At 37.7% G+C, this 14,275-nt stretch overlaps 1 protein-coding gene across 1 annotated transcript in view; it reads left to right on the forward strand.

The window, feature by feature from the left end:
* Positions 1-14,275, forward strand: part of LOC106905396 (fibroblast growth factor 14-like) — a 49,286-nt gene that overhangs the window by 1,526 nt on the left and 33,485 nt on the right. The gene's annotated exons all lie outside the window — the stretch shown is intronic.

Raw genomic sequence — 14,275 nt, forward strand, 5'->3', positions numbered from 1 at the left:
AAATCTCCATGGACTTCCTTAGTTTGCTGCCTGCAGTGTTGCTTTACCCTTGTCTGAGTTTTAGACTGTTTCATGCATTTGGCTGCAGACATTTTGTCAGGTTAGATCAAAGTGCCTCCAAAGTTGAGACCTAACTCTACTTGAGAATCTGTGCTAAAGTCTGAAATGGAACTGTTTTTGTCCTCCTTCCAAAACCCTGCAGCCTGTAATTAAAAGAAGAACAACAACAAAAAGACACTACATGAGTGAATGTTTTTTTTTCCTCTGGGTTTTGGCTGAATTTCTTCTATTTACTTCCTCTTTGCTCATTTGATGAAGCTCCTTGAAGTCAGACTTGCAGCGTCTATGAGGGGAAAAAAAACAAAAAACAAAAAAAAAAAAACAAGCAGCCATGTGATGCACAAGCGGAAACTTTTCACTGCACCACTTCGGTAGGAGTATTTTTCAAAAACATTGTTGCATTAAAAAACATTTTGATTGTGGTGCATGAGCAAAGTTATGATAATTGCTTTTTAACGAACATCTCTGGCAGATTTTACTGATTGCTTTTCAATTAGATTCACATTTTACATCCTGATTTTTTTTTCCCACTAAAAGTAGGAGTAACCATTTAATTTAATGTTTTCTAGTTAAATCTCATTTGTTTGCCTTCGATGCAGCCACGGTTCTGTGAGAATAGCTGGAAAGAGAGGCAGCGGGAGCTCAGAAACTTGGCTTCTTGCATGCATTGTTTTGCCATGTTCTGCAATTAGCCGGTGAAAATGTTATCTCGCCCGCCCACGTACGCAAACTCGCGCACAAAACCCATAAAAAGTGCCGCGTCTCCGAGAAGCACAAGTTATCCCAGCAGCTTCCTCAGCTCAGCTGCTGGCTTTCTGCTTTTAATTAAAGACAAACTATGAAAACCATCTGGCTGCTTGTTGGTGTGTATTTAAACTTAATGCACGCGTCTACTTTTGTTTTGTTTTTTTTTACAAAACTCAGCATCTTGCTGGATTCTTCTCTTCAGCGTTATTGCAGTGGAGTATTTCCATGAGTCCAACTCCTGTTTCCTGCAGATGAACCCATCGCATTCATTGTCGGAAGCAATAAGGCACAAGATTGTTCCCCAGACTTTTAATAGCACATGCAGGCGTGGGCTCCCATTCATCCTCATGTATGTGCCCATCTTCTTTGGAGAGTTGCTGTTAAGGCTTCATGCTTTATGTTTTATTCAAAGCCTGTAGTACAGCAGCAGGGTTTTGCTGTTTTTGGGAGCAAAAGTCTCTCAGTCACAAATGGACTCCATTTGGTAGCTTATGTTTCCGGCTTCAACAACATTCAGAGTCGAGTCACTGAGTGACCAGAGGGAAAGCTTTGTTGTTTTCCTCCGAGCTTAAATTTGTCCTTCTGGATTGTCGTTTGCGTGCCGTTACGTCGTTCGGATATGATGAGCGGACAGAATCCCCATGACGTCTGTCCTCTGAAGTCACCCGTGGGGGTTTTGGTTTAGATGTGTGTGGTTGTGTGTGTGTGTGGGCCCTCATTAGTTCATGGGTTTTGTTGTCCAAACACACTGAGTCTGCACAAAGATGACTTTGCTGGACTGGTCTGTTTTTGCCTGGACTCATCATGTCCTGCATGTCAAACTCGGCAAGAAAATCTGCGTCATCATACGTCATCTTTTATATAATCGGGCCTGAAAACAAGTTCTTCTTTCAAAGATGGCATCCTGGTAGTATTTCTTGTAGTACAATTAAATAACCCACCAGTTGTTCAAACTGGTGCAACTAGTGATAAAATTCTCAAATCTGCATGGTGTTATGTTAACAGGCGTTTCCCCCTAAACCTAGCAGCTGCTTAAAAAAGAAACAGGAAAGTTTTTACATCACTTGAGTGGGAGTTTGGTTCTCTTTTCATAGCAGAATCATTTTAATCCAGCCACATTAGAGTTTTTTTTTTAATTTTGAGCAGGCGGAATTCCACAGGATTTAAGTCCAGACTTTGACTAGGCCATTCCAAAACCTCTGCTTTGGATCACTGTAATGCTGTGATCCAAAGTGCTAGTGACTCATTACTGGATATGTTGGATCACGATCCAGGGTTTTCAGGTTCCAGGTCTGAGGATGATCCTCAGTCTGGAGGATCATCTGGATGTTTTTTGACAAATGTGTGACAAGTGTTTTTTTTAAAATACTTTTTTCTAAAATTGCACTGAAGATGTGAAGACGTTTCTGCACTAACAGAATTATTCTTTGTTCTGGACAGGTTTCTGTGGGGTTTGCAGGTGTTGGACTTCGAAAAAGTGCTCCACTTTATTTTTAATTTAATAATATATTATCATTATTATTATATTTTATGTCAGTCTGCTCTGTTAGATGTCACGCAGGCAGATTGTAAAACAAGTAGAAGCAGTTACCTACAGCAGTAAGTTTTGCTGTAGATTCTAATCATGTTACTGTCAGGATTCAGACTTCTGGAGCAGAAAATTGTGTTGCATTAAAATAAAACGTCACGTTACCTCTCAATGGTTACACAGTTCCGACTTAACTAGGATTATTTCTTTTTTGTTCTCAGACAAAAAAGAAATTGTCATTGAATGATAATCATTCAAAAGCCATTCAATGACTTTTGAATGACTTTTGGCTTTATGTGTAATAACACATTTTCTCTCTTTATTAAATCATAAGTGAAGTCATCCAAGCCTCACTCTGAGTACTTCATAACCAGGCAAACTGCACCTTGAATGTAATTTGTTGATGGTTGAACCCAAAAAGACACCGAGATTGGGACAGAGCAAGATGAAATATTAATGCTGAAATGGCCTAGTCAAAGTCCAGACATATTTCTAATTGGTAGACTGGAAGATTGTTTGCAGAAACACTTCACCCAAACTAACTACATGGATAAATTAGCTGAAATTAAAGTCTTAAACTAAAGCATGTACTATTTTCCTTCCACTTCACAACTGTGCAATACTTTGTCTTCTTATAACATAACATCCTAATTAAAAGGAAGATTTTAGATGTGAGGCACACATTTAAGAAGCTGGAAACAGAAACCCCCCCCACAAAATGTATACTTTTCTGCTATAATAACACAGCACATAGATGACAGGAATATTTCCATGTCAAACAAAAGTAGCGTTGATCCAACTGTAGCTGCGTCGCGTGGCGGGAACGCTGTAATTTTCAGACTGACGCAGTGAAGCAAAGAGCAAAGAGGAGAACCGGGGGGATATAGGGGGGTGGACGGGTGTTTGTGTGCAGGCATGCGTGTGTTTGGACAGCTCTAGCTGCAGGTATCTGCCATCAGAGGCTGAGTGCTGAGTGTTACATTTCCAAGGGCACTTAGAAAGCAGCAGGGCATCAAAGGCTTCACTGAGAAGGGGTTTCACAGGCTGAATGATAAGAAGCAGCGAGACTCCTGACGACATCTCGGTTTGTTTTGAAACTGTTTAACCGGAGAGAATGAAGAGATCAGAAATTGATATTTTCTTTTTCTGACACGGCCGAAAAAAGAAATCTCCTCCTAACGCAAAAACCTTCTACTTAAGGAAATTGTACGGTCAATTGAAACCCAGCTACAGAACATCTTGAATGACAAATGTCAAATTTGTTCTCCTGCTGTTTCTAGCATAAAGTCAAACATGGTGGTGGCAGTGTGGTGGTCTGGGACTGCTTTGCTGCTTCAGGTTATGAACGATTTACCTATAATTTCTGCCCAGTCATCATTTTGTAAACTTAAGCTCATAATGGACGTCGGACCCGCAGAAGGACAATGATGCGAACTTGCTGTTTATGAAAATCCAGGCTGTTTCTTTCTGGTTCCGAAACAAGTTAATCTTTAACATTAAAGCGCAACCAAAAAGAGAAACCTTTAACAATGGGAACTATTTTTCATATCTCTGCTCTCCACCTCCTCCCTTTGTTCCTCCTCTATCACACACACACTTAAGCTGACTTCATCCCTACCTCGTCTTTGGTAACCTTTTGCCCGATGACAGCCTCAGTGACACATTCGCCCTATCTGTGGGACTCTCAGTGAGTGTTGCTGTATGGCTTCACTTTTGAAGGGGGAGTTCAGAGAATTTAAGAAGTGGATGTTTCTTTTTTTCACCCAGGAAGTGATCTAAGCGGGCGTTTTCAGGTGTGTTTTAATGTGTGCCATGGACTTTGAGTCTATTCTGAAGGTAGCAGAGAGGCGAATTAAAAGCGCTCTGGGTAAAGCTGAGGCAGGTAAGGAATATTTACTCTGAGAGCATATCATAAATATTTTAGGTTTTCATTTAAATGTAGTGTTTTTTCAGTAATATTACCATTTAAGTAAAATCACAGCCAAAGGTTTGGCTGTGATTTAAAGCGCTTCAATTTTGCTTTGTAAAAGGCGTTTTAAATCACTGAATTTAAAGTTTATGTTTGCAATTTAAATATATCTTGATCACAGAATTTAAATAAGGTACTCAGAGTGTGTTACTTTTCGACTAAAGTTTGTCTGAAATGTAACTGATTTTACTGAAATCAAAACAAAATGCTGTCAAAGTGATAATCTGCGATCACTAGCCTAAGAAAATCCGTCACTTCCTATCTGGCTTAACTCGTAATATGTTTTGACTAGTAAAAGAATCCTTCTTAACAGCAGTGTTAAAACACTTTCAAATCATGATAATTAAAATACATTGTTTGCATTGAGATGTCTCAAGAATTTCTGAATCAGTATTGGGACAATGTCAAATTCTTCTAAGAACTGATGTTGCTGATTTATCTGTCAATATTAATCTACTGATAATTCAGTCTAACTGACCAACTTGTTAACTTTTCTCAGCATTTTCATTTCATTTTGCAGAGAAAAAGTTCTTCAAATGTGCCACATCCAACATCATCGGCAAACTTTACTTCTTCCACACCTTGTAAAGGTGGAGCGATAGTGAACGTAGCACTCTGACATGCTACATCAAATGCCTCTTGTGGTATTTGATAAGTCTGGCGTCTCTCTGTGTAGCATCTGTCTGGAGATTGTTATATAACTGTGTGTATGTGTGTGTGTGAGTGCATTTGGATGAAGTCATCTGTTGAAATTCAACTAACTAATTAGTAAATAGTCCACCTTGTCAAATGTGTACTGCTAAGTGTTTTGGTCAATTGTTAATGCTAATGAGGTCTCTAGGACAGATGTTAGGACTTGTATTTAAAGTCCTCAGAAAAACCATTTACAGATTTCTTTAGTTTTTGCCACTCTTAAGTTTTTTTTGACCTCCTTCATGAGAAACTTAGAAAATGGTGAGGAACAGAAGTAGTAAGGGAACAGAGACCAGAAACAATGCAGCAATGACCACATATATATATATATATATATATATATATATATATATATATATATATATATATATATATATATATATATATATATATATATATATATATATAATTATTATTATTTTTTTGAATCATGTTTTTCCTTTAATTCATAAAAATCAACCATGAGTTGCTTTTTCTATTTACTCTCTGTGTCTGGTAGTCACACCAGTTTGCTGATCTGAAACATTTAAAAGTGACAAGAAGGCAAAAAGAGAATAAATCTTTCAGACTTTATTGCTGCTGCATTCTCATTTATTTTGCCTGATCCTTTTAGAGCACCGTTTTGTACTGCGATTAGCTTTGACAAGCTGCTTTTTTTTAACATTTGCTCTTAAATCTTCTTGTACCTTGAAGAGTCAGTTTCTGATCTGCATTGTTGTGTAGTTGGGATTAGATGCGGTCCTGTTTAGGCTTTGCGGGCTGAATCGGTTCCCTTAATGCACCATCTTCTTATTGTCAGAGGGATTAGCGTGCTCAGAAGTATACACTTGGGGGCACATATATCTATAAAAAGAAGTTCTTTTGATGCAGTGCTGCGAGTAAAACGGATTTAATGTTACTGACTGGCTCAGAAAGACATATAAATCATAAAAGAAGCTTGAATTTGAACCTAAACGTCACTAACAAAGAATGGGGTGAAGCAAACCTGTTGTGTCCTTGTCTAAGATTTACCACATGGTTTTGGCTTGTTACATAATTATTCAGAAGTTGTGAATTGACATCTGGTGTTCCAGTTTTTTAACAAACAATGTGAAATGGTTTTCCAGGTGATAAAAAGTATATAATTCTTTGTGAAGCTCTAAACGCTTTGACAGTTTGACCAAAACATCATTTGTTCATGACGTTTAAAGTTTTTTACGGATAAACAAAGCGTTTTATATTCATGCAAGATGTTTCTTTTTCTTCTTTAAGTGTCAGTAAAAAATTAATTAAAATTAGATTAAGAAAAAAAGACATTTGTTCATTATTTGTTGTTGCAGTACTTAGTTTTGCCACAAGAGGCAGCAAGGGTATCCATATAAAACTTTATTGACCTCAGGCCAGAACTGCCGCAACATTGTCAAAATATAAACTGCTGGATTGTTTTAAAATCATTATCTCTAACTTTGAAGTTTATGAAAAAAAAGTTTTTTAGACCTAAGGGAGAAAAAATGCCTTGTCTTTTAATGCATAATAAACCTATTTGTGTTTAAACATCATCTTCCCTGTTTATTTTCAAAAATAATAAAATAAATCTCAGAAAAACTGACTGGTGACTTGATGTAAACTTTATTTTCTCCTGTGCAAGTTGCAGCACCTGGGCCTGCATATCAATTAAATATGGAAGAACCTTTTTTTCCTTATTGCTTTTAGTCAGTGAGAGGAGGATTTGCTGCTGTACTTTGATTAACCCAACTGCACTAGACTTCAAGTTAAAAACTCGATGGCCAGACTTTCTCTTTCAGGATTTTCTACTAGAGAGCAGAATTTTAAAAAACTAGTTTTTATTTATTTATTCTGCTGAAACGAGATTCAAGCGGCGTATTGAACGGTGTAAGGTTTGGTAGAAATTTCTTCAAACAGCTTCTGTTTCAAGCTCATCTGTGAGAACAGATGATAGTTTTGCTTTCTTCTCTGTTGCGTTTATGGCTCTGCTGTAGTTGCGGTTTGCCCTCAATGACGGCATCGCTCGCAAGGACACATCCGCCTTAAAACAACGACCTACCCTAGTTTTGAGTCATTACAGCGGGACCAGAATGTCACGGTGACAAACATCTTGCAGCCGTGCAAGAAAAAAAAAAAAAAAAAAAAACTTAGTTTGGCCTGATTAGTTCAGGCCAGAGGAGGGCGCTTACCGAAGAAATGGAGGCGAACACAGGACAGACCCGAAAGAGAAAAACTGCTAAAGTTTGAGAATCTGTGAAAAGAGTTGAAAACTGAAACCACTAAGGCTGCAACTAACGATTATTTTAGTAATCGATTAATACCTCAGTTATTCAGACATTTAATCGATTAATTGGATAAAAGATAGAAGATAGATATAGATACTGTCAGGGGGTTAGGGTTGGTGGCGGTGAGGATGAACGCAGAGACCCAGGTTGTGATGAAGATGATGAATTTAATGATGAAGGCTCAACAACAGTCCAGAATAGGCAGCACGGCAGAGAGTTAGCAAACAGCTAATACCAGTAGCAACTGATAACTGAAACAAAAGCTAAGCAAACCAGGACTTCACAGTTCAACTAGAGAGCTTCAACGTATGACATAAGACGATAAACGAGGATCTGACGAGGAACAGGTGGGACTAAATACACTGGGAGGATGATCACAGGAACGAGACACAGCTGGGATCAATCAAGACAGCACAGAGGCTCAGGGGAAAACGGGACTAGTCAGAAAATCTCAAAAATATCTACACAGAAACACAGATCACTACAGATTTTTCATTTAACCACTTAAGCCTTTTTTGTTCAATATTCGAAATATATAAAAAGACGCAAATCAACAAATAATCCAGTTCCTTTTTTAAATAAGAAACATTTTGGTGCACAAACAGCAATACCACAGCATTCCTTTAAATCTGAACCAGGTGAAGCTAAAACTATGCCACTTGATGAGTTTTGACTAAAACACATTTAAATGTATAGTTTTGGCTCAGTGACAGCTCTGAGGCAATTTCACCAAATTGCCTTTTTTCTAAAATTGTGTACTTCAGTTAGCGATTAATCATTTACTAAATTAGTTGATGATTACTTCAACAATCAATCACTATTAAATTGATTAATCATTTCAGTCTTTGAACACACACACTCTACATTCAGTCTGACTGAGTTGTGTAAAGAAGCTGCTGCGCAAAGTAGATTGATTTAGTTTTAAAAAGACAAAATGTCAGGGGTTATGAAAACTGAGATGTTATTTTCTAAGTTGCTTTGAGTAAATGCCCATATTTACCCAAAGCAACTTGACAACTTGATCAGAGGTCTTGATAAATATGTTTTGCTTTGTACATATGTCGGCTAACAGTTTCCAGCTCTTGTGGAAAAAGGGCATTTTTACATTTAAAGCAGAATAAAATTGGATGTTGTTGCAGTGAACAGAAGTGGAGTGTGGATGTGATGAGTACGGTTCAAAGAGAAAGAATGAAGGAGCAGATATTGTGCAAACTCATAGGCCAGTTTATATTGCTTTGGGGTGTAATAGTGCAATTGGACCGCTGTTAGATCCAACTTGAACATGCAAAATGTCTAATGTTTATCCTGATGCTTTTTTGCTGTTATTGCCCGAAGGCCATCTTATTTATTGTTAAAAATGTCAGTGTACCAACTCAAATCTAATAATTTTTCTCCATGTGTGGATTTTGCTGCACAACGTATCAAAAAAGAAGTACTTGGATTTCAGTAATGTTAGATAATTTAGGGATTGTGTATGCAGGCGTTTTTTGCCAGTGATATTTGGTGATACTTCCTGTGTTTAGAAGGTAAAATGTTGTTTTCAAAATGACAGATTATAGCCAGAAGCATCATTTTTTAATATACCGTTATTGTTAAGGAGGAAAATTTAAATTTGCTATGCTTTGGGGAGCTTGGAGAGTCATTGCAGAAGGACTGTTGGTTGGTCTGAAGAAGGAATACAATTTTCTTCCCTCAGGAAGTGAAAGCAGAGACCGTCCCAGACTGTTTGCTTTTATTGGTTGACACACGTCTTCAGTATCACATGGAGGCTTGGGGCAACAGCTGCAGTGTGACAGATCGGGGTGGCAGTGACAATCCTCAAGAAACCAACACACTTTTCAGACTCTGTGAGGAAGTTTTCCCCAACTTAAGGGAGGTTTTGCTCAATCGTCAGACCTCTTAATACACACAGTGGAAGGCATCTTAGCATCTACAATCTTTATCGTCGCTCTTGAGGGAATAGTCAATCAGGGCCAAGGATAAAGGAAGGCCACTCCTGGATTGGGTGTTTTACAAATGGAAGGCAGTAGTGTGTAAAGTAGCATTGTGCCTCAGTATTTCAGCTTCCCAATCTGTGTTTTCTTTCAAATATTTTAGATTATTTGCATTCACAGTCCACAGAAAACCTTGAATAGATGAGTAAATGGATCAAGTTTTCTTCTGATGTTAGACTGACAATGTTTCAGCATTTACCATTTACATTCTGATCGTCACCTATTATCATAAGATATATATCATGACTAAAATAGCGAGTGTCAAAGTTATTGACTGATAACCTAGAACATCTGCATGTTTATATTTCTTTAGCATCGACTCTCACCGCCTTCTTTATTCAAAATGACACTTCAGGGAGTTCTCCCTCCGGTCTCGTTATCTTACTGGCGTCTTCATGCTCCCTGCTGTGGTTCTGATGTCTTGGTGGGATGGATGTGGAGCAATTATCGAGCCGCTCTGATGCAGAACTTTCCATGTTCTCTTGTTTTGTGCTGGAAGTCGTTGCTGATTGCTCCGGTTATCTTCTGCTATTCCAGCTGTGTGTGAACTCTTATCTCGGCGGGGAAAACGGGGAACGAGAAAAATGCGACAAATCTAAAAGTGACACCGAATGTATTTGCATCGCAATGTAGCTGCTATTTTAGCTCCAAAGCAACAACGAGTAGCCAGTGCTCGGAAAATGAGACAGAGGAGCTTAAGATTTTGTTGAAAGCAGTCTTGGTGCAACTTGAAAGAACAAGTTACTGCAGAAAAACACAGAAGGAAACCCAAAGCATTTTACCAAACTCTGGCGCGTTCTTTCTCTCATTTTAGTGGCATTTAGCAAACAGAAAGACGTTTGATGTTGTTTGATCTGATTTAACATCCGGCAGTGAGGAATAAAAGATGTATGAACAGTAGAGTTCTGGTTTCAGCTGTACGACTGATGTGGTCTCAAGCAAACAGTGCCTCTTTAAATCAAATATATCGAATACAATTGTTAGAAACTCCACATGTGTTTTCACAGCAGTGTTTCCTGGGGTTGGCTCTACTTGACAGGCTCGATTAGCTTCAATTCCGCCAAATTAGACAGATTTGTGACGGTGAACCTTACTTGGTACAACTGATAGTCGGTACAAAAAGCATGAAACGGGGGGAGGAATATTCAAGATGAGGGAGGAATCAGACGGAGCTGGACGAAAAGTGTGTGTAGGGGAGTGAGAATGAATAATTTAGTCCCTCCATTCCCTCTCTGCTCCTCCCTGCTGAGTTGGTGATGTTGCAAAGATAGATGACGAACAAGGAGAGGAAAGAAAGAAAAAATCAGGACAGTGAGGGACTAACTAGCAAGAAAAGATGGAAGATAGGATGCTTTAGGAGCAGGTGTTTGTGTTTTACAGTAAGTGTATGATCGTGTGTGTGTGATAAGATCAGAGGCGAGCCCACAACCAGGTGAAGCTTCAAATGGCGAGGATTTATGTAACTGAAACCAGATATGTGTGTCTGCGCGCGCGCCGTCCTCTCAGCATTCAGCAGGTGTTTTGCTCCTTCCTTTTGGAGACCCACCTGCGTCACTAATCGCTCGTTGCCAGGGTAACAGCGGTCTTCCCCGTGCAGGCGGCAGCCCAAGCGCCCCGTGTGAGTGACTCATCCGACTAGCTTTTCCGAGCGGCTATCCTCACACTCCCGTCTGGGGGAACACCCACCCACATCTGTCATCTCCCCTCCGCCCGTCTCTACTTCTCCTCCACCTCGTTAAACGAGTCTTCTCGCTTCACCTGTGCAGGTCCAAGCAACATGACACAGGTTGAACATTTAACTGACGCGTTTGATCGCAGCAGGGCCGAAGAAATCAGTCCCCATGACTCACCAGGTAAAGAAAAAGTGTGCCACGTAGAGGAGTTCATAAGTTTTTATTTTGCAGAGGCAATTAAAACCGACAGGCGTTCAGTAAATGCAACGTCTCTGAATGGGACAAAACAGGTTAGAAATTGCAATTTTAAACAGACAACATGGATTAAAATTGGCTTTTTTTTAAAAATTCCATAATGCTTTTTTAGATTTATTTTTAATGTTCTCTTAATGTCAAAGTGTCTCAAGTCACCTTTTGTTTTTCCAATTTGTTCTTTGACTCGACTCCATCCGAGTCATCTTGTTGATTCTTTTTTTCAGTGCGTTCCTGTTTATTGGTAATGCTGGTTACTTTATGTTTTCTGTTTGTGATCTCTCTTTCTCTGGAGTAATTTCATTTGTCTTGCATCACCTTAGCTGGCCTCTCTCTGTTATTTCTGGCTTTCTGTATGTAACTGTGTCAGTGATTCCAAACAGGTGTTTAAGCATTTCATAAACACTTCAAAGAAGAATCCACATATATGTATTTTAATGTTAGTAATGATGGGTATTATTTCATTTTGCAAAATTTCCAAATCACAACAGAACTAAATGGGTGCTAATATTTTCCAGCTCTAAGAATTTGAGAGAAACCTGATAATTTACTTTAGTGCCACAGACGCAGCCAGCTGCCCCCTTCTGACTCTTCTCTATAACTGCACCGCTTCTTCATCAAGAGTAAGGAGCTTCAGTAGTCAGACAGATTTAACCCAAACAATGCTACTGCTTTTAAATATATATATCTAAATATGATTAATGGTTTTGTTTCTTTCATTTTATTTTTGAAACTATTACACAGACTCACTCTAACTAAAACACAGTGTTGCACAGCATTAGACCATACTAGAGGTTCTCACACATGAATTGTCTTTTGAAGTTAGAAGTACTTTTTTCTCACACAATAATTGATTTTTTACAGATACTAAATCTTTTACTTAATTTAAGATGGTTTAGAACTCTAATTTATTAACTTTAATTAATTTAATTTGACAAGGCATTTGTTGACATTGATTGTAATTAGCTCCATTTACATTTCTTACACTTAGAATTAGAACAGAATTAGTGTTAATTTTATATTCATCTCCCACACTTTCAAACGGTGACTTTATATAGGGAGGTGTAAAAAAACTATGTCAATGCTTTCCAATTGACTTACAAATTCAAATGTGAATTCCAATACAATTTGCTGTCAACAACTGCAAGAAGTTTGATTTCAGACATTTTTTCTTATGCAACAGTATGATCAAAACTTTGTTTTTTGAGTTAGTTAAAAGTATTAACCAGATATCAATATTAATTATCATTTATAATTAGAAATTGTGTTTTATTTAAGCTGCTTTCACATTGTTCGCTATTTTACTATGAGTCTTGGCATATGGTGATACCGGTCTAAATGAGAAAATGAAGTGGTTTTGTGCAATATTCAGTTCAGTTCTGGCGTGTGTGTTACTGTAAAGCACTTTTACCACCATTTTGATATGTATTTTTCTATATTTTTTAATATATAGTATACTTACAATAATCAGTTTTTTTATTTTTACTGCAAATGCTATAGTTAATCTTTCTGCTCTAAATCGATATTCTCAAAAAAGTATATTGCTTTGAGTTCTGAAATTTAGATTTAAAAAAAAGAATGTATATTTTTTCAGAGTGTTACAGAATAAAACATCAAATAATTTTCATAACTTAAATTACTGTTAAAAAGTCTGCTTCCAACAGCTGAAAATTTTTAAAAATAGAGCTGCTAAAGTTTTATTAATAATTTAGCACTTCGGCAACCAGAAATGGCAAATTTCTCTTTTTTATTTTTGCCAAACATGTTAAATATATAAGTTATTTATTTAGTTATGATATAAATTGTAATCAGTATAGGTCCAGATTTATTACGTCTGATTTTATTGTCTTTTTCATGTGAAGGATCGGAGGACAGTGAAGAGGGAGGGGAAACGATGATTAAATATCGCTGTTGCCCTTTTGGATCTCTAGAGGGTGCTGTTGCTTCTGTATGGAGCGACAAGAAACCCAGGCGTGAAGATGCCCCTCAAATGTAGTGAAACATAATTATGTAGTCATGTTGGCTGTCAATGCAACCACTGATGCACAGCATTTCTTCTTTTTGGCGTTTTGCAGGCGTCAGTTTGTAGCATTTGCAACTTTGTCCGTTTTCTTTCTGACCATGCTTCTGGAAGGAAAATAAAAACTGGGACGGGCAGACACATTTCTTTGAGGAAAAAGCAGGTGCAGAGAGGAGGGAGACAAATTTTCCTTTTTGAGGTCTAATCGCTGCACCTTGCCTTTCTGGGATGGCATAAAAAGCAACCCTGTGGCTGAATTTTAATGTAAATATGGCTCTGATTTATTCATAACTCCTTTGCCTGGACTGACCTGGATAGATGTGGGTGTACACATCTCCTCCTTCCACACATACATAAGCAGAGCACATTCATACCTCTGTGCATATTTTTGTCAGTCAGACTGACAAGCAAAACAATGAAAATACACAAAAACATGTTTAAATTTTCATATGTCTGCAGCACCAGGTGATGTAGACAGAAACTCTGGACTGTTGTGGAAGATTCTGGATTTTTCTGCAATACATTTGAAAACAAATTGGTTAAAAAAAAACCACAGAAAAACAATTAAAGTCGTAAGAATGTTTCATCCGATTTATGATTATTTTTGAGTTACTTAAACACTCTTAAAGTACATATCCCATACTAACTCCACATAGAACTACGTCACAGTTGATTTGAGACTGTTAATAATATATTGTAATATCAAATAGAGTCATCAACTAATTGCGGTTAATTTCCTTGGAGATGCTCTGCTGCCACCTAGTGGCTATTATTGTGATGTAGAGACGCTGTCCAAGGTGCTGAAATGAGCTCAAATCCTTCTGGCAATTTCTAATCTTTTATTTATGACTAAATCTTATTACTTTTTATCATTATTTTTTGTTTTTGTTGTTGTTGTAATATATAAAAACTAGAGGGTAATGTTTATCCTAACCTGCATTTTATTTTGGGACCTGGCACTTTTCTTAAGCATTGCCTATCATAAATATGCACTACCCGTCTGCATTTGCTCTAACATGCATATAAAAAACCTAAATGTATTTTCAGTGGGGTATATTTCAATAATTAT

The sequence above is a fragment of the Poecilia mexicana genome, unplaced genomic scaffold (assembly GCF_051168715.1).
Source record: "Poecilia mexicana isolate PSO_F unplaced genomic scaffold, ASM5116871v1 scaffold_2, whole genome shotgun sequence".
NCBI classification, from domain to species: domain Eukaryota; kingdom Metazoa; phylum Chordata; class Actinopteri; order Cyprinodontiformes; family Poeciliidae; genus Poecilia; species Poecilia mexicana.